Consider the following 24,079-nt stretch of genomic DNA (forward strand, 5'->3'; position numbering starts at 1 on the left):
AACCATATTTAAAGTATTTTTAGAAATTAGTAAATTATTTTTATAATAGATTGTTGGTGGATGTCCCACAAGCCTAGGCCCAGTGTCTGTTAGGAAGCCTTCTAAACTTTCCTTCCTCTCATTGAAGACATAGGTGTTCCTTCCCACAGGGGCTACTCCTGCTTGTGAGTGAACAGTGGTTTCCATGAGTGTGGGACGTTAGTAAGTTTAACTGCAACCAGCATCAAAACACATGTTTTCTGATATTTCCAGAATGGACTAGCAAAAAGGTACATGCTAGTCCATTCTGATTGGAATACTTTATATTGACTTTCTGTTTAAAAAACACAAGCCAGCATCAATCCACACCAAATTTTACATGAGGGAAACGCACATTTGTTTAGTTTAATTTTCCTCTCAAGTGAGCTTTCTATTCAAAATATACTAACTAGATTTTCATATTCTTTCAAAAGGTTGACTATCCACTTAATTCATTCGAGAACCAGGATTCACATTTAAAGTGTCCAAGAAGCTTAGGGGCATGTTTACAATAAAGTAGCACAGCACAGTGCTGCGCCAAAGTTTGCAGCGCCGCGCCAGGCATGCGCCTTATTAACAAGAATATGGCGCACCCCTGTGTTTTCCACTGCACCAGCACAATTTTTGCTGCTGAGCGCCAATGCAACCACCCTTGTGCCACAGTGCAAGGAAGGCTGCGTTGAGGCGGAGATTGTTTTTGTGCAGGAATGGACACCTTCCTGCACAAACACAATCTTCAATGGTGATTTGTTCTATCTATGTGTGCTGCAGAATGCAGCACACAAGGAAAGAGTAAAAACGCCACCTTGTAAATACGGCTCCTTCACACGCAGCACTTTGCATGGGAGGGGCATGCAATGGGTGTTGCTGTGGGCATTCCACAGCAACACGGATTGCATTTTGACGCTTCCCCAGATCTATGAGAAATTGTAAATCTGAGGGTATGCCAAAAACTAACACCACCCCAGGGCTGGCCTTAGCATGGATCAACGAGGAGAAATGCTTACATTTCTCCTTGTTTTTTTCTCTTTCTATGTGTGCTGCATTCTGCAGCACACATAGAAAGAGCAAATCGCCTTTGAAGATTGTTTTTGTGCAGGAAGGCCTTCCTGCACAAAAACAATCTCCCAGTAACGCAGCCATTCTTGTACCATGATTCAAAGGTGGTTGTGTTGGCGCTAGGCAGCTAATTTAGCACTAGCGCAGGGGGAAAATAGGAATGCACCATATTTTTGTAAATACGGTGCTTCCCTGTATTTCAGACCTGAAGCAGAGTTGTGCTCCCAAGTATGGCCCGGCGCCGTGCTGCACCAGTTCTGTGTAAATATGCCCCATAGGGCCAGATTTACAAGGCCCTAGCACCACTGGAGCTCAACTTTTTGTGACGCTTGGTGGCGTTGTGCAGTGCGCCACATTTACAAGGCAGCGCTAAGCCACTTTTTGTGGATTAACACCACCTTGTAAATACAGCCCCTGCACACGCAGCACTTTGCGTTGAAGGGGTGTGGATTTTGATGCTGCCCCAGATTTACAAGAAATTGTAAATCTGTGGCAGCACCCAAATCTAACGCCACCCAGGGGTGGCGTTAGCATGGCAGAGTGAGGGGAAGTATTTTTACTTCTCATTTTATGCTCTTTCTATGTGTGCTGCAGAATGCAGCACACATAGAAAGAGCAAATTGCCATTGAAGATTGTTTTTGTGCAGGAAGCCACCTTGTAAATATGGGCCACTCCAATGCAGTTTTCTGCATCAGAGGGGTATGCAATTGGTGTTGCTGTGGGCGTTCCAACGCAACACCCATTGTTTTTGACGCTACCCCAGATTTAAAAGAAGGCATAAATCTGTGGCAGCACCAAAAACTAACGCCACCTGAGGGCGTTAGTTTATGGTGATGCCACAGATAGCACACATAGAAAGAGTAAAAGGACATGAATCAATGTTTATGTGCAGGAAAGTGTCTCTTCCTGCACTTAAAAAATAATTTAAAAATGGCCAATTGATACTTCTATGTGTGCTGCATTCTGCACATTTTAGTAAATAAGGCACATCCCTGCGTTCGTAAAGCACTGCAAATTTCGGCACAGCACCGCCCTGCACCACTTTTTTTAGTAAATCTGGCCCTTAATTCACAAAGTAGCATTGGAACACAAATCTGTCGCTCAAAATCTTTATGACTTTGCTTCTACCTAATTCTCGTGAATATTTGTCAAGAAGTTCCCATATTTTTAATTAACAATCTCTAAAATTCAGAATCACTTAAGTGAATACAGCAGCATATTTTTAAACGAAATGGACAGAGTGCAAGTTACAATTATGAGCAAAAGACATACTAAAGCAAAACGGCTGACAAGGGAAGAATGCACATGAGAAGGAAGAGTAAAATGATGGCTCCATGTAGAAACCTAAGCCAACTTTGTAACAGCAGGACGTAAACATTCAACTACAGCCATTATGAACATTACTGAATTAAGCAATGGTTCACAATGGACTACTAATAACACCAAAGAGAGCAACACACTACCGAAATTGTCAAAGAAAATATCCTCAAATTACTGTAACACAGAATAACCTACCAACAATAGTGCCATACAGAATAACAAACAACATCGAGCCACAGAGAATAATGCACTGTTAATGTAACGATGGAAAGAATATCAGTAATAATGCTAGGTAGATGATGGACCATCAATAAAGTCCTGGCGAGTAACACAGCACCGATAATGCAAAGGAAAATAATTCAAAACTGATAATATCAGGATAAATATCGCACCGCAGCCAAGGTAATAGACATTAATGCACAAATAAATAGTGCACTGGAGAATAATGCACATCCAAAAATGCTAACAAAGCACCACCGATAATAACCCGAAGAACACTATCCGCAAGCACATCATCACATGAGATACAATGAACATGACTGAGAGGGTATTATTGTTTTACATGGCTAAATTATTAATTGTGGCCAACTCCCTCCCTCCATTTTCTTTAATTTGTCCACTGGTAATCAGCTCTGGAAACGTGTGGGTGACTCGTGAATGCTTAGTAGTCAATTTCGGGCCTGTATGTCGATATTTGATTATTTACCATGTAGCCCTATGACAAAGGGCAGGCCATTCCAGAATAGAGCAGTGTGTGTTTTTAGCCATATATGAGAGAAAGGCAGTGGATTTTTTTCTTATCGCCACAGTACCCGGCTTTGGTGCCCCTGATGCTATAACATAAATTGAATTAGTATCTTAGGTTCCGAAAAGGGAATTATTTACATTAGGTCAGTGGTGCCTAAAAGCACCACAGCCTTCTGTTACCGAAATTAAAGTATTTCTAAACCTTTTTAATGATTTGAATACTTACTAATATTCCTTATTAACCCGAATACCTCCAATACCCTTTCCTTGTGCCAAAATTATATCCTTTTCTCCTACTAGCACTACATGAGGTGTCCTACTACCCATCTAGGCACATTTGACCCTGTTGGAGGCAATCAACAAAGACCTTTCTTCCCTTTCACTCTTAGGCGCCCTCTATTGCTCACAATATAAAGAGGGAGGATGTCCACAATATCACCTGTCATCCCAAAGCTAAAAGAAGGAATCAAGGTAAGGTAGCAAGTGGTCAATGAAGGGGGACCATAAGTATTAGTGTGCCAAAAGGATAATTGCAGTAAGGTGCAGTAATATAGCAATATACATATATATATATGTAGATACACACACACACACACTGTAGTGAATCCTAGTTTGTTTTAATGGGATAACAGGAGTTAGCTTAGCCTTCGGCTTGCAGACTCGTGCCCCCGTCACCTAGTGACTTTTAACCTACTTAGCTTGCTCTGTCTTAGCCCATTTAATTTTTTTATTCCTTTAAGATGGCTGCCTTGTTTATAGTTAGGCCACTTGTTAAGCTTTGCATTATCAGTGCCACCGAGTTAAGGCTTCAAGATCAAGTGGCAAAGACAAACAAACAGTAGGTGTTCACTCTTAGGGACTTTCCCTTTCTATGCTTTCGAGGAATTTGTTTATATTAATTGCCGCCCCAAGCATGCCTGTTATCTATTGTTTGGGAACACACCTACATCAGGGGTCCAAGTAGATCTGTATAAATACATCACACTTTAGACAAATAATCAGAGAGATTCCGACCAGAGGGCATCGCCACCATCGCTGATATCGATGCTCCACGTCGTCTTGACCCTGACCCAGTCTTCGTGTCCCTACGGAGTCTGAGATAGAGACCTCATTCCAAGGTAACAAGGGTTGGGGGCTCCTCTCATGGACATGACATTGGCAGATTAGGTTTAACATACCCAGCTCTCCTTTAGGTAGGAGGTTAGGCCTATCATGATTGGGTATTAGGACATATTACACACTTTGGGGGTCATTACAACCCTGGCGGACGGTGTTAAAGATGCGGTAATACCGCAAACAGTCAGACGGACAAAAAAAGGGAATTATGACCCTGGCGGACACCGCCAGCAAAGACAGCCACTTTAATACTTCGCCCGCCACGGCAGTACAGACAAGCATCGCGGCGGTTACCGCCAACAGACAGGCGGGAGACAATGTACCGCCCACAGTATCACAACAGGCCAATCCGCCACCTTTTCCGGGGCGGATTCACCGTGGATAAAAACACGGCGGAAACAGCTTTTGCTATGGGAAAACGCTCACCTTAACATATCCCACGAGGAACGACGACTCCATGGACCCGGAACTCCATATACTACCTGCCCTTGTCTTTCTGCTCCTTCACGACCAACAGCGACGTAGGCGCAGAAGATACCGGTGAGCACAGCACCTACGACACGGGGAAGGGGGGAGGCAAAAGTTAGGGGGACACCCACCAAACACCCCCACCCCCACCCTCGCATATTACAACATACACACCAATGCAGTCACAAACATCACAGTAACAACCCAAAATTCCCCCGGAAGAATGCAAAGACAATGTGAATTTCGGACAAACTTTGTAATGTGCCAATATACATGTCATACAAAAACAAACAAATATATGTATACTAAAATCACTCTTATTTACATATATACAATCCGAGAAGTAGTGCAGATATGTACACAACAATGTCCGTGCACAAACAGTCCAAAAATCCATGGGCGAGGCCCACAATAGATACCTGACCAAAATCGGAGAGAACACTGCTGGGGCATCAGATAGAAACACTACAGGCACCTCAGGGGGAAGGGAAGGGGGGGCACCTCAGCCACATAAACGCAAAGCCAGATCCGCGACGGGGCTCCATGCCCATTGATGTATCCTGGGGAGTGCAAAGCCACAGTCTCTCAAGTCTATACAGTGGGTGGGTTGCCCACTGTTCCATCCTGGGGAGTGAAAAGCCACAGTCTCTCAAGTCTCCCAAGTGGGTGCGTTGCCCACTGTTACATCCTGGGAAGTGCAAAGCCACAGTCTCTCAAGTCTATACAGTGGGTGGGTTGCCCACTGTCACATCCTGGGGAGTACAAAGCCACAGTCTCTCAAGTCTATACAGTGGGTGGGTTGCCCACTGTCACATCCTGGGGAGTACAAAGCCACAGTATCTCAAGTCTATACAGTGGGTGGGTTGCCCACTGTCACATCCTGGGAGTGCAAAGCCACAGTCTCTCAAGTTGATGCAGGTCCATACTGGTACTGGGGGGTGACTGGTGCCCAGACTGGATGAGTCTCCCCATGAATGGTAGTGTCCTGTCACTGTCCCAGCTGCTCATGGGATAAGGATGCCTGATGTGGCGGGCCATTCATTCCTACCCGGTGCATTGCCCTCTTCAGTGGTGCTTTGACATGGCGGTCTTTGCCCTCTTCAGCGGTGCTATGACATGGCGTTTCAGGACTGTTCAGCGGTGCTTTGACATGGCGGTCTTTGCCCTCTTCAGCGGTGCTTTGACATGGCGGTCTTTGCCCTCTTCAGCGGTGCTTTGACATGGCGGTTCTGATACGGACATTGGTGTGTGGCATGACGATTTCCACACTGGACATTGGTGTGTGGCATGACGATTTCCACACTGGACATTGGTGTGTGGCATGACGATCCATCATTGCCCAGCGGGGCTGTGGCATCCTGGCCCGCCTGGGCTGTGACTCAGGTGGTGGTCTCTGGACCAGTGACGATACTTGAGCCCTCCTGGGCTGTGACTCTGGCGGTGGTCTCTGGACCAGTGACGATACTTGAGCCTTCCTGGGCTGTGACTCTGGCGGTGGTCTCTGGACCAGTGACGATACTTGAGCCCTCCTGGGCTGTGACTCTGGCGGTGGTCTCTGGACCAGTGACGACGGTGCTGGCGGTTGTGTCTGGACCGCCAGAAATGATAGCGCACTTCTCCGCCGTGACACTCACAACAGGCTGGGCAGACTTCCTCTGGACCTTCCCCCCCTTTTTTGGAGTTACAGCTGACTCACCAATCGCCTTTGATCCCATTTCACTTGTTGTCCCACCAGGAGTCTTGCCACGGTCCCGTCGTCCACTCTCCAATTTCTGAGCCTTTACAGGGGGTGGGCTGCCTGTGCCTTGGCTCCGGGTCCTACTGCCTGCCCTGGTGGACGGTGCACTCCAAAAACCTTGAACAGGCACCACTGGTCCTGGAGGCTTTTTGGCTGAGGCGCTACGACGGGACTGATGAATTGGAGGGGGGGGCAAAAAGGTCAATTTGACAGAGGGACAGTTTCTGACGAACACTGGGATGGGTAGCTGGAGGGGGTCTGGGAGTGGAGGAAGAGGAGGTGGTTGTAGGAGGTGTCACTTTAGCTGTTTTGGGTGTAGGTGCAGGTACTGGAGGCTGTCGTGAAGTGGATGGATGTTGGGTGAGGGATTGCCGGCGTTTGGGTACTTTGGGAGGGGGCTTCACAGACACACTGGGAGAGGACACAGGGGACGTGTAAATGGCAGTGGAGGTGGTGAGTGCAGGTGAGCGGCGTGTGGTGCTGGGTGTCCTGGTGCGAATCATAGTGCCTGTAGATGTGGTGCATGCAGGTGTGTGTGTAGACGAGAATGGGAGGGAGGAGGGAGAAGAGGAGGAGGGGGACACAGTGGAGACAGTGGATGTTGCTGTGTCTGTATGGGTGTGATGCTTGTGTGAGTGCTTGTGGTGTGTGTGGTGCCTATGTTTGCTTGAGCTACTTGGGTGTGTTGACTTGTCTGCATGCTGGTCTGTAGGTGTGCTTGGGATGAGCTGGGATACAGGGGATTGGGTCTGGGTGGAGGAAGTTGGAGGGGGGAGGCTGGACATAGGGACAATTGCTGCCATCAGTGCTGAGGCCAGAGATTGCAGGGTTCGCTGAAGGGCAGCCTGACCAGAATGAATGCCCTCCAGGAATGCATTACCGTGTTGCGACTCCCTTTCTACACCCGGGATGGCATTCACAATGGTAGACTGCCCAACAGTGAGTGACCTGAGAAGGTCAATGGCCTCCTCACTGAGGGCAGCAGGGGTGACTGGGGCAGGGCCTGAGGTGCAGGAGGCGAAGGTGATGCCCACCCTCCTGGGTGAGCGGGCACGGGGCGAACGCTGAGGGGCTGCTGGGAGGGCGGTGCTGGTGGGGGGGGGGTGGCTGTACCTGTAGAAGTGGGGCGCACAGATGGTGCCGCCACCACAGGGGACCTCACATCGGCGGACGAGTCTGTGTCGCTGGTTGGTGATCCGGTGGCCGACGTGAAGCTCCCCTCGCCCTCCGTCCCACTGGTATATTCAGAGTCTGTGGTGTGGCCCTCCATGGCCATGTCGGATGCAGCTCCCTCGTGCTCCTGTGCCTCTGTACCTCCGCCTGTTGATGCTGATGTACAAACGGACAGGGAGAGCAGGAAAAGGGGGGGACAGAAGTAAGAGAGTTTTAGTACATGGCATACCGCTACCGTTGGCGGACAAGACAGACGCAGCAGCCCCATGCACAACGCCGCGCTCCTGCCCTCTGCACATGCAATTTCATGGATATGGGCTACATGGCTACATGGCAATGCTGGAAATCTGCGCACATGGATGCCACAGGGGCAACTATGCCTCAACTTGCTAGTTTTCTGAGGTGGGGTAGAGTGCCACATGGCCTACATTATGGAGGGGCCTTGCCTAACTAACTCGCCCACCTCCCCCACCCAGACACCTCCACTGCACGCAAAGTCCACAGAATGAGTTTGTACTCACCCCCTTGTGTCTGCTGTGATGTCCTTAAGCGCCCATCCAACTCCGGGTAGGCCACCGCCAGGATCCGGAACATCAGGGGGGTCATGTTACGACAGGCACCCCTCCCACGTTGGGAGGCCATCCCCAGCTGAGCCTCCGCTGTCTTCTTGCTGCAGCGGCGAATGTCCTCCCATCTCTTCCGGCAGTGGGTGCCCTGTCTCTGGTGGGCCCCCAGGGTCTGGACCTCCTTGGCGATGGCATGCCAATGTCCCTCTTCTGGTGGGCGCTGACCTACATGACATGCACAAGGGAAGAGGAACAGTCAGTACCAATTGCACCATCAATGTGTGTGGCCCCCTCCATACTCTGACCATGTGGCCCATTTATTCCCATGCTTTACTGTTTTATGACTTCTGCCCCTTCCCTCTTCCACCCAGCCCTCTCCACCCAGGCCTAGCCCCTACAACATGCTCCCTGTGTACTAACCTGTTGGTCTGGAGGACCGTAGAGTAGCGTGTACTGGGGGAGGACCCCATCCACAAGTTTCTCCAACTTCTGGCCCTATCCCCAGACGCAGCAGCCATCGTCGCTTCCAGACCGAGGTCACAGCAGCACTAGCAGTGTAGGTCCTCTCCTGTCGAAGGTCAGGTATCTAGTGATTGAAGAGATAGAAAATGGCGGTGACGTCCGCGGCGGTGACGTCCGCGGCGGCCCGCATCATCACCGCCGGCGCACCTGTTCATTGGCTCCTGGGACCCATAGGGTCCATTGTAAACCAATGCAGCATTGCGCCGCGCTCTACGACCGCCTACCGCGACGGTGTGCAACGCCAGCGCTGTTACCCCACAATCCCATTGTCCCAGTTTAGAGGTCAGGCAGCTGCCATTTCAGGGGCCCACATGGATTCATTTTCAACTGCGTCACACATACTGAGGCCTACACTCAACACACATACAGGAAGGGTTTATTGTCTGGGGTAGTCTTGTGTGTGACTGTGGGTACATACCTGGAAGAATTGTGACTGTTTCTTTGCTGTTGTCCTTCGTAGGCACCGTCAGCTGGGACATATGAGAAGATGGCGGAATCCGCTGGTGTACCGACCGCTGGTGGACCTGTTGACAATGGAGGAGCGACATTTAATCGTGACCTACAGGTTTGACCGTGCCACAATCCAGGAACTGTGTACCCAGTTGGAGCCAGAGCTGATTTCACCAATCCGCCATCCGACTGGAATCCCCCCTGACGTGCAGGTGCTGTCAGTGCTCCATTTCCTTGCAAGTGGGTCATTTCAAACAACAGTGGCCATGGCATCAGGGATGTCCCAGCCTATGTTTTCCAACGTGTTTTCCAGAGTGTTGTCTGCCCTGCTGAAACACGTAAGGAGATACATAATTTTCCCTGAGGTGGAGGATTTGCCTACAGTGAAAGGTGACTTCTATGCCCTTGGACATATCCCCAACGCCATAGGTGCCATTGATGGGACCCATGTAGCTCTGGTCCCCCCCGCAGGAGTGAACAGGTGTACAGGAAGAGTTATCATTCTATGAATGTCCAGATGGTCTGTTTGGCAGACCAGTACATCTCCCAGGTAAATGCTATGTTCCCTGGCTCTGTGCATGACGCCTACATCCTGCGCAATAGCAGCATCCCTGATATGATGGGTGAACTCCAGAGGCACCGTGTATGGCTACTGGGGGACTCTGGTTACCCCAACCTTTCCTGGCTATTGACCCCAGTGAGGAATCCCAGGACCAGGGCAGAGGAACGGTACAATGATGCCCATGGGCGGACTAGGAGGGTTATCGAGCGCACCTTTGGCCTTCTTAAGACCAGGTTCAGGTGCCTCCATATGACAGGTGGATCCCTATTCTACTCACTGAAGAAGGTGTGCGACATCATCATCGCCTGCTCCATAACTTGGCTTTGCGACGCCAGGTGCCTTTTCTGTAGGAGGATGATCCAGATGACGGTGTTGTAGCAGCTGTGGAGCCTGTGGAGCCTGTGGACAGTGATGAGGATGAAGCTGAGGAAGACGAAAATGACAACAGGGAGTCAGTCATACAGCAATATTTCCAGTGACACACAGGTGAGCACATTTTCTATTTTACCTTTACATTCACTTTCACACATCTACCTCTATCCTGTACCTCAGTTTCACTCACTATTTGTTAACTGAGTTGTCCCCTTCCATTTCAGTTCCACAAGTGTGGTAACCTACGTGTCAACTGTTTGCATCCTTGAAGGGCTTGTGATGTGTGACATAGGTATGTTAGCCTTCCAATGGGTAACCCATTATGCAACTGTAATTGATTATACAGATTTACAAATCATTGACTGACTCCATTTTTTTGGGTGTTTGAAGGGTCTTTATTTAAGTGTACAAAAATGAAGGGGGGCTGTAAAATGGTGATTGGTGATGGTGGAGGAATGTCCATGGCAGAGTCCAGTCTATTAGTCTCACAGGTACATTGCACATCTGGGCATTGGAAGTGGAGCTGGCCCAGTTCCGATTTGGGCAGGGTAACAAAGTGGGACAGTGGGAGGACTATCAGGGTGGTCTAATTTCCTGGCGGGGGTCTTGCCATCTTGCTCTGTCCTGTTCCTGGATCTCAGTGCCCGCTTGCGTGGTGGTTGTCCGTCTGCAGGGGTTGGGGTGCTGGTGTGGTGGTCCTGTGGCGGGACGTCCTATCCACTAGCGCCGGCGGATGTGGTGGGCAGTTTGTCGTCCTGCCTAGTGTCAGGGGCCTCTTGGAGTGCCACGGTGTCCCTCAAGGTCTTTTGAAAGTCCGTCACCACCCCTACGATGGTGCCCAGGGCAGAGCCGATGGTCCTGAGCTCCTCCCTGAAACCCAATATTGTTCCTCCTGCAGACGCAGGGTCTCCTGCAACTTGTCCAGGACCGTGGCCATCGTCTGCTGGGAGTGGTGGTAGGCTCCCATGATGGAGGAGAGGGCCTTGTTGAGAGTGGGTTCCCTTGGCCTGTCCTCCCTGTGTCACACAGCAGCCCTCCCAGTTCCCCTATGTTCCTGTGCCTCCGTCCCCTGGACCGTGCACCCACTACCACTGCCCCCAGGACCCTGTAGTTGTTGGGGTGGTGGGTTACCCTGGGTGCCCTGTAGTGGTGGACACACAGCTGATTGACCTGTCCTGGGTAGGGAGGTTTGGGCCCGCTGGGTGGGTACTGTGCTGGTGTTACCAGAGGGTGGCAGCTCGGTGTTGGGCTGTGGCTGGGCAAGGGGAACCGATTTTCCCGAGGATACCGTTAAACGCACCTTTCCCCGTAGGTCATTCCACCTCTTCCTGATGTCCTCCCTATTTCTTGGGTGCTGTCCCACATCGTTGACCCTGTCGACTATTCTTTGCCATAGCTCCATCTTCCTGGCTATTGATGTGTGCTGTACCTGTGAGCCAAATAGCTGTGGCTCTACCCGGATGATTTCCTCCACCATGACCCTGAGCTCCTCCTCGGAGAAGCGGGGGTGTCTTTGGCGTGACATGGGGTGGTGTGTGTGATGTGTGGGGTGGTGTATGTGTTGATGAGTGTGGTGAGTGTAGTGGTATGTGGTGTTTTGTGCGTGAATGTTGTGTGGGTGATGGTGTTGTGTGCCTCTGTGTGGTGGGGTTGTCTATTGCTGTGCTCTCTCTGTCGCCTTCAACTCAAATTTTTGGTCGTAGGGGTTTGTGGGTGATGTGGGTGTGTGTTTTATATTGTGTTGGGTGTGTGGGAGTGTTGTTTGTATGTGTATCAGGTGTGTGTATTTTGATTTGTCCAATGTGGCGGTGTTTTGGAGATGTGTGTGTATTTTGAGCGCGACGGTGTGTACCGCCAATGGAATACCGCGGTTGAAAGACCGCCACGTGGATTCGTGGGTCATAATAGCATGGGCGTGTTTCTGTTGGCGTGGAGGTGGAGGATTTGTTTCCGCATGTTTATCGCTGACCTTTGGTGTGGCAGTATTGTGTGGGTGTCTGGATTTCGGTGGATTCCCCGATGTGTGTCATAATAGCTATGGCGGTCTACCGTGGACGCGGCGGTGTATTGGCGGTCTTCTGCACGGCGGTAAGCACCTTATACCGCCAATGTTGTAATGACCCCCTTTATGTCTTTTCATGTTATTGCAAGATGGTGGGGGTCTTTGTAATAATGACTCCTGTCTTTACAATTCTGTTTCTTGCACTGTTCATTATCCTAATCATTGCAGCACATGCAACATATCGCAGATTGCAGTTGTGTTAAATAAAAACCATTGAAACTTTACTGCATCTTCGTTATTGCCTGTGTTTGAATGAGACATGATGTATCTGTGAGAAAGGGGCAATCTCCGTTTAACCACGACACTCCCTGAGATGTCATACTCTTGAGTCCATGCGTAAAAGCTGCCACAAATCACCTTTTACTGTTTGGGTTTTTGGTGAGGTGCTGCTAGTGAGCCGGAAGGGTTGGGACGACAGCTGCAACTTGTTGTAGGATAGGCATAGTCGCCTACAAACATAAGTACTGTCATCCTTAAACCAGCAGTCTTGTCTAGAGAAAGAGTCCAAACTACGGCAACACCCCTTCCCCATCAATCTGTCTTACAGGTGAATAAAGATGGAGTAAAAAAATGAAAATCTATTTGAGAGGGTCGAGTTATGATGCACTGAAGAATGCAACAGTAAAGGTCTGCCTCATCGTTACTATAGTTTGCCATAGGACTGACCCTTCATCACCCCTGTCAGTCACCTAGAGGTACCTAGCTTCTAACAAAGCCTTCTACCTCCTTATATAGTGATGCATCTACGGCAGCATAGAGACCAGAAATGTATAAATGAATTTCTTGTACATTGCCTTGTTCATTAAATGTGTTAAATAAATTCAGCCTTCTGTGGGCACAGCAAAATCTGCTGTTACAGCGTTTACGGGTAATATAGATTGCAGGTGAAGCGCTATAGGTATGGCAGTATTTGGAGCTGCGCCCCTTTAAATCTGTCTCCTCCGTTTCTTGGTCAAACACCTTAGGCAGTTCTCGTTAGCACACTGCGTCGCTTGAACAAATACACAGCTTTTCCTCCGGTGCTCTAATCTTGACTAATAAAACAGGAAGAATACCACGAGCTGTCCTCTCACTATGTTTGAAAACCACAATCCATCTGCTAGATTAGATCTGTAACAGCTTTTTTTTCTTTTTTGCATAGCGAGAGCTTCTCGAAATGAATAAGATGCCTGGGCGTTAAATATACAGCACTTATGACAAGTGAGAGATCAGCCAACATGGAAATACATTTTATTTTATTAAATTCACCCACAGAACAGCCAGAACACAAATAATTGAGCAAGATTGAGACTGCAATGCGCGGCTCGACGCATTAAGGGTGCCACTCCGCGTGGGGGTAGTGCCGCTTCCAGGAGTCCGACTCTTATTAAAACTGAATTATACCTTAACTGGGACTCCTTGAGAAAGGGAAACATTTTTTGCATGTGTCGCTAATCAGTCCATCCCGTGAAACGATTCTGTGTTTCCAGCTATTAGTTCTCATTAGGCAGAGTTTCTGTACTCCAGCCAGCTCAGAGATCAAGATGGACGCCAACTCAAGTGGCGGGAGAGCGAAGAAGAACGAGACAGCAAGAACGCGGGTAGAGCCATCACCTTACTGTGACACAAACTGTTGACATTTTATGGACTGGCAAATCTTTCCAATTTATATTTGATGGCCAATAGGCAAAACCACTCCCTTTTAATAAAAGATATCCATTTACTTGGCCCTAATGACACCCTTAAACTGACGGAGAATTATTTGCTTCCCTCTCTTACAGGCCCTTCCATGTTTTGCTTGGTGTGATTTAGTTGTTTTGCCGAATCAGCTACTTTCAGACCATTCTTTCATTTCTTTATATTCCATTTGACGTTGCAGTGGCGAACCGCTGTTTTATTCTCTCTGCGGGACTGTCCCGTAAAGTGCGCCTGAACTCCTGTTTCTGGCACAGCCAAGCCCGCCAGGGGGTTCGGTGTATGAGGCCAGTGTGTGGATGCCTGCAGGGCGAGTAATACTCGGGGCATAGCTGAGTGTCCCCGGCACCCCCACTGAGACTGTACGTTTGCTCATTGAAAGGCTGGAGGGCTTTGTTGTACTTACAAATAAATCTAGGTCAACAGTATAACTGAAACATTTTTTTTAAGGAAGTTTTTTTCAGAGAAAAGAAAGAAATGAGAGAAAAACATAGCAGCAGGCTCCAATGAGCCCTGCTGTGATGTTTTGTGTTGCTTGGGTACCCAAAATTATAAACATCACGAAGTTAATTGGAAAACACATAGCGTAGTTATAAATACGTTTTCGTGTTTGTTCAAGGATATGGAATATTTGTTTGTGGGGTGGCATTGCACGTTCTTGTAAGGCAGTGTCAATTAAAACTGTTCTTATAAAGCACTGAATGGTCTAGTTGGACTCTCTAGGTGATGAGCAGTGTTTCAGCTGGCCCTACCACTAGCCAAGCCCATGCTACTCAGATTATTGTTGCAAGAAAATTGGAAATCAAATGTGAATTTGTACCAAAAACCGAGGCTACACTCAAGGGGATTATGTGGCATAATTACAAGACACTTGCGCCTCTTTGCTCCACAGTGCCGTCATTTTTTTTATGCCACTGTGGCGTTAGGAAGGCATTTCCGACGTGCCATATTTACAAACTAGTGCAATGCTTGTATTGTGTCGCTTTGTAACTCCTGTGCTACATTATGCCTGCGCCAGGCATAATGTATGCAAGGTGGGCGTTCCAGTGGTGGGAGGCCCGAAAAAATGGCCAAGTGAAATTTTTCAAGATTTCACTGCACCATTTTTCAGTCATTTTTAACGCCTGCTCAGAGCAGGCATTAAAAAGATGCACCCATTATATTCAATGGGCCTCCCTGTGCTTTGCTGCACTAACATAAACATTTTTTATGCTAGTTTATCAAAGCACCACAATAGCATCAAACATTTCGACGATATTGTGCTAATGGCTGCCATGGTGTGCCATATTCTAAGTAGGGTGCAACCATGGTGTCGTTAGGTGCCAGTTGGGGGGGACACAAGAAAAGTGTCGCACTATCTATGGTGCGCCACTTTCTTGTTAATATGCCCCTATGTCTTTTGGACATGTCCAATGTGTTTTCCTTCAGATGTTGTAAATTGCCAAAGTAGGGGCATATTTACAAGCCCCTAGCACCAACGGAGCGCTGTGCCATATTTACAAGGCAACAGAAAGTCACTTTTTGTGGCTTAATGACAGCTTGAAAATATGGCCCCTTAACACGCAGCACTTTGCATGTAAGGGGTGTGCAATGAGTGTTACTGTGGGCATTCCACAACAACACCCATTGCATTTTGATGCTGCCCCAGATTTGTAAGGTTTTGTAAACCTGAGGCAGCACCAAAATCTAACTCCACCCCAGGGGTGGCATTAGCATGGCACAATGAGGAGAAATTTCTCCTCGTTTTTTTGCTTCTTCTATGTGCTGCAGCACCCATAGAAGGAGCAAATCGCCATTAAATATTGTTTTTGTGCAGGAAGGTCTTCCTTCCTGCACAAAAGCAATCTCCCCCGCAAAGCAACCATCCTTGCACCATGGTGCAATGGTGGATTCGTTTGTACTCACAGCTAATTTAGTGCCAGCACAGCAAGAAACACAGGGATGCACCGTATTCTTTTTCATACGGCGCATCCCTGCATTTTAGAAATGACACGGCGTGCCGTTGCCAAATTTGTCACAGGGGCCGCACACTTCCGCTTGTAGTAAATATGCCCGTTGTCTCTTTGTGTCACCTGTTTCAAAGGCAGAAGAAGAAATGGGGATATTAAGATCAAACAACTCTCAAAATAAACCATGTACTCCAGAGAATTGTATTTGCCAGTGATAATGAAGGAGGACCGAAAACATGGGAATGGCTTGTGCTCCGTTTCTTTGGTTCCCCACAATGTGAGCGTACAAAGACTAGGGCTATCCATGAAGGACAGTGGCAACAGAAGGATTTCAGATTACCTTAAGTGCTTTTAAATAGAGATAAACCCCAACTGAGACAAATTGTTTCTAAAAGGGTACTCCCAGAACCTGTTTCAATGCCACGGTGTTGGGCGAATAGGTGTATCTCGATTTGGTTGTGTGCATTTCAAAGATTCTTTGATAAAGATCTTGTGGCAGTAGGTGAGTTTTTCCTTGTCTGTGAATGCTAGCTTCTAGGGATTTTGATTGAACAGGGGAGTTCTCAATTGCCTTTGGGCTATGTAGTACTAGCAGAGTGGTGTGTTCTGTAGTTTGCAATAGTTGCAGTATTAGGTTGTGGTAAAACAAGTCAGACTTGCATTTTTTTTAATAAAGAAACACAGAACATTGACGGATAGCAGTATTCTGCTTCAGCGAAGCACCTGCCTTTCTGCATTAAGGCAGGCAAATAAGACAAGCGGGTAGGATACTGCAGGTAAATATATCCATGTAAAAGAGAGGGAAGGACAAGCAGTTGTCCCTCTGTTTCATGATATCAGCTCAGCCTCAAAGAGTAAGGTCCATCACGACTAGGAAGGACTATGTGGTAATAGTATTCAGCAAATGTTTTCCATTTATATGCTGACAAACGAGAAGACCACCAGAAATGAAACAATTAGAGCATACAATAAAGTGTGGCTTTTTATTGTCATATCATCCTTACTTGCTTATGAATGATTCACGAACTGCATACTATAGTATGTAAAGTAGTACTGTAATCGTACTACTCATGTACCACGAAATGACATTCACAAACCTCCGAAGAGTACCGCTGCCTTGCATTTCTTTCCTGTGCAGAGAACTCAGCATGGAGTGGTGCACACATACGCATACAACCTTGTATTATAAAAAACTGAGCTATGCCCCATCCCAAAAGAAGCATACAGTCTTTCTGTCTCACTTGTGGGGCACATTGGAGGTTTACTCTGATCTGGCCCGAGGGGGGTGGTAAAACGCCACTAGACACCAGGGATTTCTATTTTTCTGGGGAAAAGACCCCTGGGTGAAGGATCAGTGCCCCCCCCCCACCAAGGGCAAGACAGTCTTGAAGGGTTTGCCCCCAATCTGCCACCTTGAGGGTAAGAAAGCCCACTAGACACGAAGGATTAGAAACTAAATGGGTGAGGGACTCCTACCTTCCATGGGGCAAGTCTTTCAGCCCCATGGGAGGTATATTGGGGGCTTTAAGTCTAATTTGCCACCGAGGGGTAGAAAGCCCACTAGGTTTACAAAATAAATGGGTAGGGGCAACTCACCCTGGCACAGGGCCAAAGGGAGCGACTCACATTTTCTTTTACGCTAGGGTGGTAGATTGGAAGAGTTTCCCCAATTTAACCCTTGGGGGAGTAGAAATTCCACTAAACACCAGGGATTTGTAGGCCAAATTGTTTGAAAAAGGTTGGGGACACCCACCCTGGCATAGGGCCATGCCCACATCCCAGCGTGGATAAAAGAGTTTTTCTGCAATCAGGAGACAGATTGAGGAGTTTTCTCTCAATCTGGCCCCCACCATGCGATGACAAAAAGCCTACTAAACACTTGGGATATTATTTTTGTAAAAAATATAAAAAAATCTGAGTTGGGGTCTACCACCCTGGAATAGGGCTATGTCACCACCCCAAAAGGGCCAATAAAGTCTTACTGTCACCTTAGGGAGGCAGATGGGAGGTTTGCTCTAAATGTGTCCCCGGAGTGGCTTAAAGCCCAGTAGACATTAGGGTTTTCAAAATTGTATAGAAAATAAGGGCTTCCCATCTTAACATTGTTCCATGCTTTCATTCCTAAAGGGGCATTACAGACTTTCGGCCCCTCTGGGGAGAATATTAGGGTGTTTGCTGTTAATCTGCCCCCAGGGTAGTAAAAGCCTACTGGACACAAGCAATTTCTTTTTTTTTACAAGGGAGAGGTTCTTTGAACAAGGGCCAGTTACCACCCACCAAGGCCAAGACAGTCTTTCTGCCCTCCCTTGGGTTGCTGATTAAGGGCTTTGTCCCCAATCTGGCCCCTCAGAGAGACAGAAAGCCCACTAAGAGGCAGGCTTAAATGAGGCCCACCTTTGCATTAGTTCATGTCCCCAACCCAGAAAGAGCAATAGCGTCTCTCTGCCTCCCCTTCGAGAGCAGATAAAAACATTGCCTTGAGAGAGGGTTTCACCATTATCAGTCCTCCAAGGGGCAAGACAGTCCACTAGACACTAGGGGTTTTACAGCGGGGCACAAAAAAGAAGAAGAGGAATCCAACCTTGGCTTTGGGTCATAGCCCCCACCACATATGAGCAACAATCTTTCAGCCGTTCCTGTGGGAGGGATGATAAGGAGTGTACCCCAATTTGCCCCTTGAGTGAGGCAAAACGCCCCTATAGAGCAGGGAGTTTGAAGTGGTGCCGGAAAAATGGGAGCTGCCCATACTGCTTTGACCTATTTCCGCATCATTGAAGGGGCTATAGAGTGTTCCGTCCCGCTGGGGGCCTGATACGAGATTTGGCCCGATTTGGGGGGTTCTCTAACTTTTCCCTCACGGGCTGCCAGCCCTCTAGACATTAATGATCCAAAATAGAAGGGCCCAGCATTCTCTCTGCCCCTCCGCCGCAAGGTTGATTGGGTGTACCACAATTCTGCTGTGGTGTGTTAAAGCCCACCATACACAGGCAATATTTTTATGTTTTATTAAAAAAAAGAGCTAAACTTTAAATGGTCAAGCCCCCAACACGAACACCTCAACAGTCTTTCTGCCCACCTTGGGGACATAACATCCCCTGGTTCATGGCAAGCTAGAGTAAATTTGGGTTCTTTTGGATGAAGGTTTGACATATAGGCTAGAAGCGAGGGGGTACATTCAAATTTCCTCTTAATAGTGATGCTGAATGCCTCCCTTATCTGTGTCAATTCTTTCCAATACCCAGAGAAATCTACTAAACCCAGAACTTTCTGTAAACTAGACACTCATTAGAGTCCAGGATTTTGTGCCTTGGGTAATCTGCAATGTTTTCATACCCATTATGCCCTTCACACCTCAATTGTTGGCAAAAACAAGTATTTCCTCAAATTTCTGTGAGAAAAAGTTCTAGAATCTGTGGGGATCCACCAATTTCCTACCATCCAGCATTGCTACACTTCTCCCAATAAAATTGCTACCACACTTGTGTGCCTTCGCCTACCGTTAGTGACACAAAGATCCCAAAATGGAATGTGAATACATCACAGTAGAATAGCGGGGGTATTTGGGAACAGGCTCAGCCACCACTCAAGAAAAACAACCAAACCTGGACATTTTGTAAAACTGATTACCAGGGAGAGCCCAGCTGGTGTTTAGGGGTCCTGTCACCACTGCTGCCAGAATTACAGTGCCAGCACTACTTGCCTCGCCAGAGCCCTGAGAGTGTGCTTGGTGTAACAAGTTGGTGGCAGGTGATCGCATCTGGACTCTACTTTTACTGAGGTCCCTGAGGTGCAGCACTGCAATTGTTCCTCTTCCGGAAGCTGCTGCAAACCTAAGTCAGAGGATGGAAGAACGATAAGGATACTCCAGAAGCCAACACCAAAGCCATGCCTACCTGCCCTGATGAGAAGAAAGTATTGTGTACATTGCTGTTGTTCCTACTTACAGTCCCGCCTCCAGCTGCTCCAAAGCCACGCCTCCCCATCCTGACATGAGACATATATCGTAGGCATTGTCATGCTTCCTGCTTACAGGATCACCGCCTCTCACCGTCCTTCTGTACAGGCTGGCATCAAACCCCAGTTGCAGATAAGGCAGGCACTGCACTCTTGTGGCACCTTTTTGCCTCCTGTCAGTAGCCGTACCCTCTAATCTCCACCTCTGCCTGCCTCCATCTCCTGGATCATCTTTGATGATAGCAGGGGTTACCATAAGTAGTATCTGGACAAATATGGAAAGTGAGCCCATAGTTCTCATCATTAGTTGAGTAGATAAGTATATTCATAAGTAAATGTTTACTATAAATGTCAATACCTTGATGAAACATTATTATACATTTTTACCTGTTAAATATAATCATAGGGGAACTAGAAATTATTGAATTTTACAAGTTACAGATCAATCCCTTGTGGAAACATACAAATCTTTTGCCATTTAGAATCTAGAGACTATAATTCTAAATTTTTGCAAGTGCAGTAGGCATGACATGATTGTGGTGAAACAATATTTTCTAAGCTAATTACAAATACATTCTACTTTGCATAACTGTTTTACCATTATTCTATTATACCCCACTGCCCTACATTATACAACATATTTAATCTAATTGTTGTGATTACTACAACTCTGTACCATGGCTCAGACAGTATGAACCTGACCCCGCCTTTCCTAAATGAAGTGGGAGAGCCAGATATGACTTGGGAAAGATGTATTAAGATTTTTGAAGCATACCTAATTGCCATTGGTGGGAAAGCATTTGGTCCAATGAGGAAACAACATGTTATTGCACAATATAGGCATACATGCCAGGAATAAGTCTCCCTGAATACGCATTAGGTGGAGAGGGTGAAGGTGGAGAAATACAACTTGACGTATACCAGATCACAGTGAAAAGACTAGAAGGTTATTTTAAGGAAACAATTAACATAGTTTTGGAGATGCATAGTTTTTTTTAGCAGGATACAAGAAAATAATTCGAAGGTAGTCTATTATATTGCAATACTTAGTGGGTTATCCTCCACTTTTGACTTTGGCCAACTTACTGACTCTCTTATACGAGATCCAATTATAAGTTAGGCAAACAACCCTAAGGTTTATGAAAAGCTATTTGCTTTAAATCTGAACCTACAAGAAGCCATTGATGTTCCTAGGTGGATAGATCATACAACTATATGCGTAAAAGAAATTAAAGTTCCAATGAAGAAAGAGTTGCTTAATGAACCTGTTGATATCAACTGCATAAGTGAAACAGAAGAAATATACAAAGTGAAAACTTTGCAGTCACAAAACCTTAAAATAAAAGATTAAGAAATGCGACAAACTGAAATGCTAAAGATGTGGCGGTTCTAATCACTTGGCTAAAAATCCCACGTGCCCAGCAAGCACTGTAATGTGTAAAAAATCTAATAAGAGGGGTCACTTTGCGAAATTATGTAAAGACTTTAAGGCTAAGGAAGTTGCTTTGGTCAAATCTTTGAACAATCAGTGTGAAAATGACAACAGAATAGTATTCTAGGTAAACTCCAAGCATACTGCTTGTGATATTACTCTGAATGGAGTAATTTTTAATGCCTTTGCTGACTTTTGCTCCCCATACACTCTTATTGATAACAGAATCTTTCAAGACAAATTAAAAGGAAAATATACACTTTAGAGCCAGCTGATAGTGAACCTGGGGGTTACAACAAAGACCCCATTCTATTAGAATGAATGATAAAAATGTGCATATCATTCAAGGACAGGAGCACAGTAGGGAATATATACACATAATCAAACAAGGTTCAAACTTTTTAGGGTGCAAACATCAGAAGGAATTATCTTGACCCTAACAACGAAGAGCAAGTACTCATGGTTGATATATCCTTTATGAGCATAGATGTGTGCAAGGAGTTTCCAAAAATGTTTACTGATGATCTAGGTCTCTTAAAAAAATGTTCAGCCTCTTACTGTTTCCCAAGGATCCTTTGTTATTTGAACCCATCTCTAGTAAAGCGTGGCAAGTCTGCATAATGTTAGCCTCTGTGTCTTTAATAAAATCTAGACTTTCTGTTCACAATGACTGTTGAAAGTCTACATTGTCTATTCAAGGGGAATACATATTAAAAGCAGACAGAATCACACCGCCAGAAAGATTAAGAGAATGCATTGTAGATATTGCCCACAAGGGAAATATAGGAGGAAACATAACTAAAAATTAGATTAACACAGAATACTGTTTCCCCAACTTGGAAAAAATATTAGAAAACAAAGTAAAAGATTGCCACGCATGTAGTAAAAAAGACAAAACCAAAGTAGTATGTGAAGCTCCACTTTCTCCCGTTGAAGTTCCGTCCAAACACTAGGACAAGCTGGGGTTAGATACGGTAGGCCCTATTAGCATTTCAGGAGCAACTCACAAATTCATCTTTGTATTAGTTGATTACCACTCACATTGGGTCAACACCAAATTAAGAAACAACACTAGCACCAAATCTTTGAAAAAATTCACAACAGACTCATTTGCACAAGAAGGCATGCCTAGCACAACAATAACAGATAATGGGGTGCAATTTGTTTCTGAAGAAATGAGACAATTCTTAAAGAAACTGTCCATCATTCACATAAGAACACCTCTTTACTGCCCTAAAGCCAATGGGTTGGTTGAGAGATAAAACAAAATGATAAAATAATCCATCCCGTAAGATCACACTACAGGCAAACCAATTCAGAGTAGCTTAAGGTACCTTTTATGGTCATTCTACATTTTGCCTAATTCCGTTACTGGCATATCTTCCTTCAAAGCCCTAAATGGGAGCACAGTGGGATACAAGCACACTCACAATTGGTTGAATGGAGGACAACCGGTATCGGTGGAAAAAGATGCCATCTCCAGATCAATTCGTGACCATCAAGATAAATAGGAACACATAACCCCTATTGGATAACAGACTATCAATTAGATATATAACAGTTTACTTGGGATTTGCTGCTGCATGCTAGCTCTTTTATAGGCTTTTATAAATGTTGTAAAATCATTACTGTAGCAATCGTCTATTAGGTAATGTAATGAACTGCCTCGATTTTGTCCTACTCCTCTTTTCTCCCAAGGGAAGGAGATTAGTTGAGACCTATCCAACACCCTTGCCTTCCTCCACCCCTGCACGGTCCAACTTTGGAGCAGAAGGAAATTGCTGCTGAAGCCATTGTCGTCATTGTTGTTGTTGTTTGAGCTGTGGAGCTTTGAAGCTGCTACGTCGCAGAACAGAGAGGAGACTGAGAAGGCGGCCTGAGGCAGCTTGAGCGGGCGGCAAGTCAGAGCCATTTAGAGCCCCGTGAGGAGCCCTGTGGAGGTCAACAGGGTTCAAACGGCCACAGGTGACAGCAGTTGCACTCATGCCCTCCTGCTGGAGCAGCCATAGCTGCCGGCTATGTAGTGGCTGTGGCACCGCTGGTGTGAGAAGGCGGCACTGTTGACCGGCAGTAATAGGGGGTGCACAAAGCAAACAACCCTCGTCCCACGGCCATGCAGTCCCCCTGTGGCCCACAGATACACATCTCCTGTGCAAGCTCGTGCAAGAGGCCCTGGATCTAGATCTGAATCTGGACTGGACCAGGTCTGGGAACACCTTTATATCTAGGAGGATCCTGGGCAGCAGGGCAAAGCAGTTAGGGCACCAGGAAGAAGAGGAAATCTGGAATTCCAAAGCAGGAGCTCTCATAATTCTTCAACTTCATCCCTGCATCTCATCCTAGCATTTAACCGGACTACCTTTTGAATTTTAGGCCTGCGAGCACATACGGCTCATAAACTAGAAGATAAAAGCAGAAACATAAAAGATATAAAAGTTACTATTATAAACATCTCATAGTCAACCTATCATTAATCTTTTATCAACTCAATCTATTATCAATTTATCATTAATCTATTATCAAAGCCCATAAACCCACAAAATCTAGCTAGGATCCTGTAAAAGGGCGCATGCTCGTGCCCCCCTAGTTTCTTCCCCTTGGTTTTCGGGACATTCGACTACAGCGAAAAGGGTGTGGCAGCGCTCTCAGTGCTTACAATGGGGGCCTGCAAACCAACCTGGTATAACAGAGCAACACCGTAGTGATCCTTTCCAGCTAAAGTATCTGCAAAATACAACACTAAAGAAAGAAAGACAATTAGAGTGCATTGTGAGGCGCAGAAGGAAGTAGGTGCTCACAATAATTTTTGCGATTCCGTTATTAACAGGCACCAATTGAGAGTCTTATTGCACAAAAAATTAGATCTGCAAAGATAACGCAACAGCCAGCTCAGAAA

This window comes from Pleurodeles waltl, chromosome 7, assembly GCF_031143425.1.
Source record: "Pleurodeles waltl isolate 20211129_DDA chromosome 7, aPleWal1.hap1.20221129, whole genome shotgun sequence".
NCBI classification, from domain to species: domain Eukaryota; kingdom Metazoa; phylum Chordata; class Amphibia; order Caudata; family Salamandridae; genus Pleurodeles; species Pleurodeles waltl.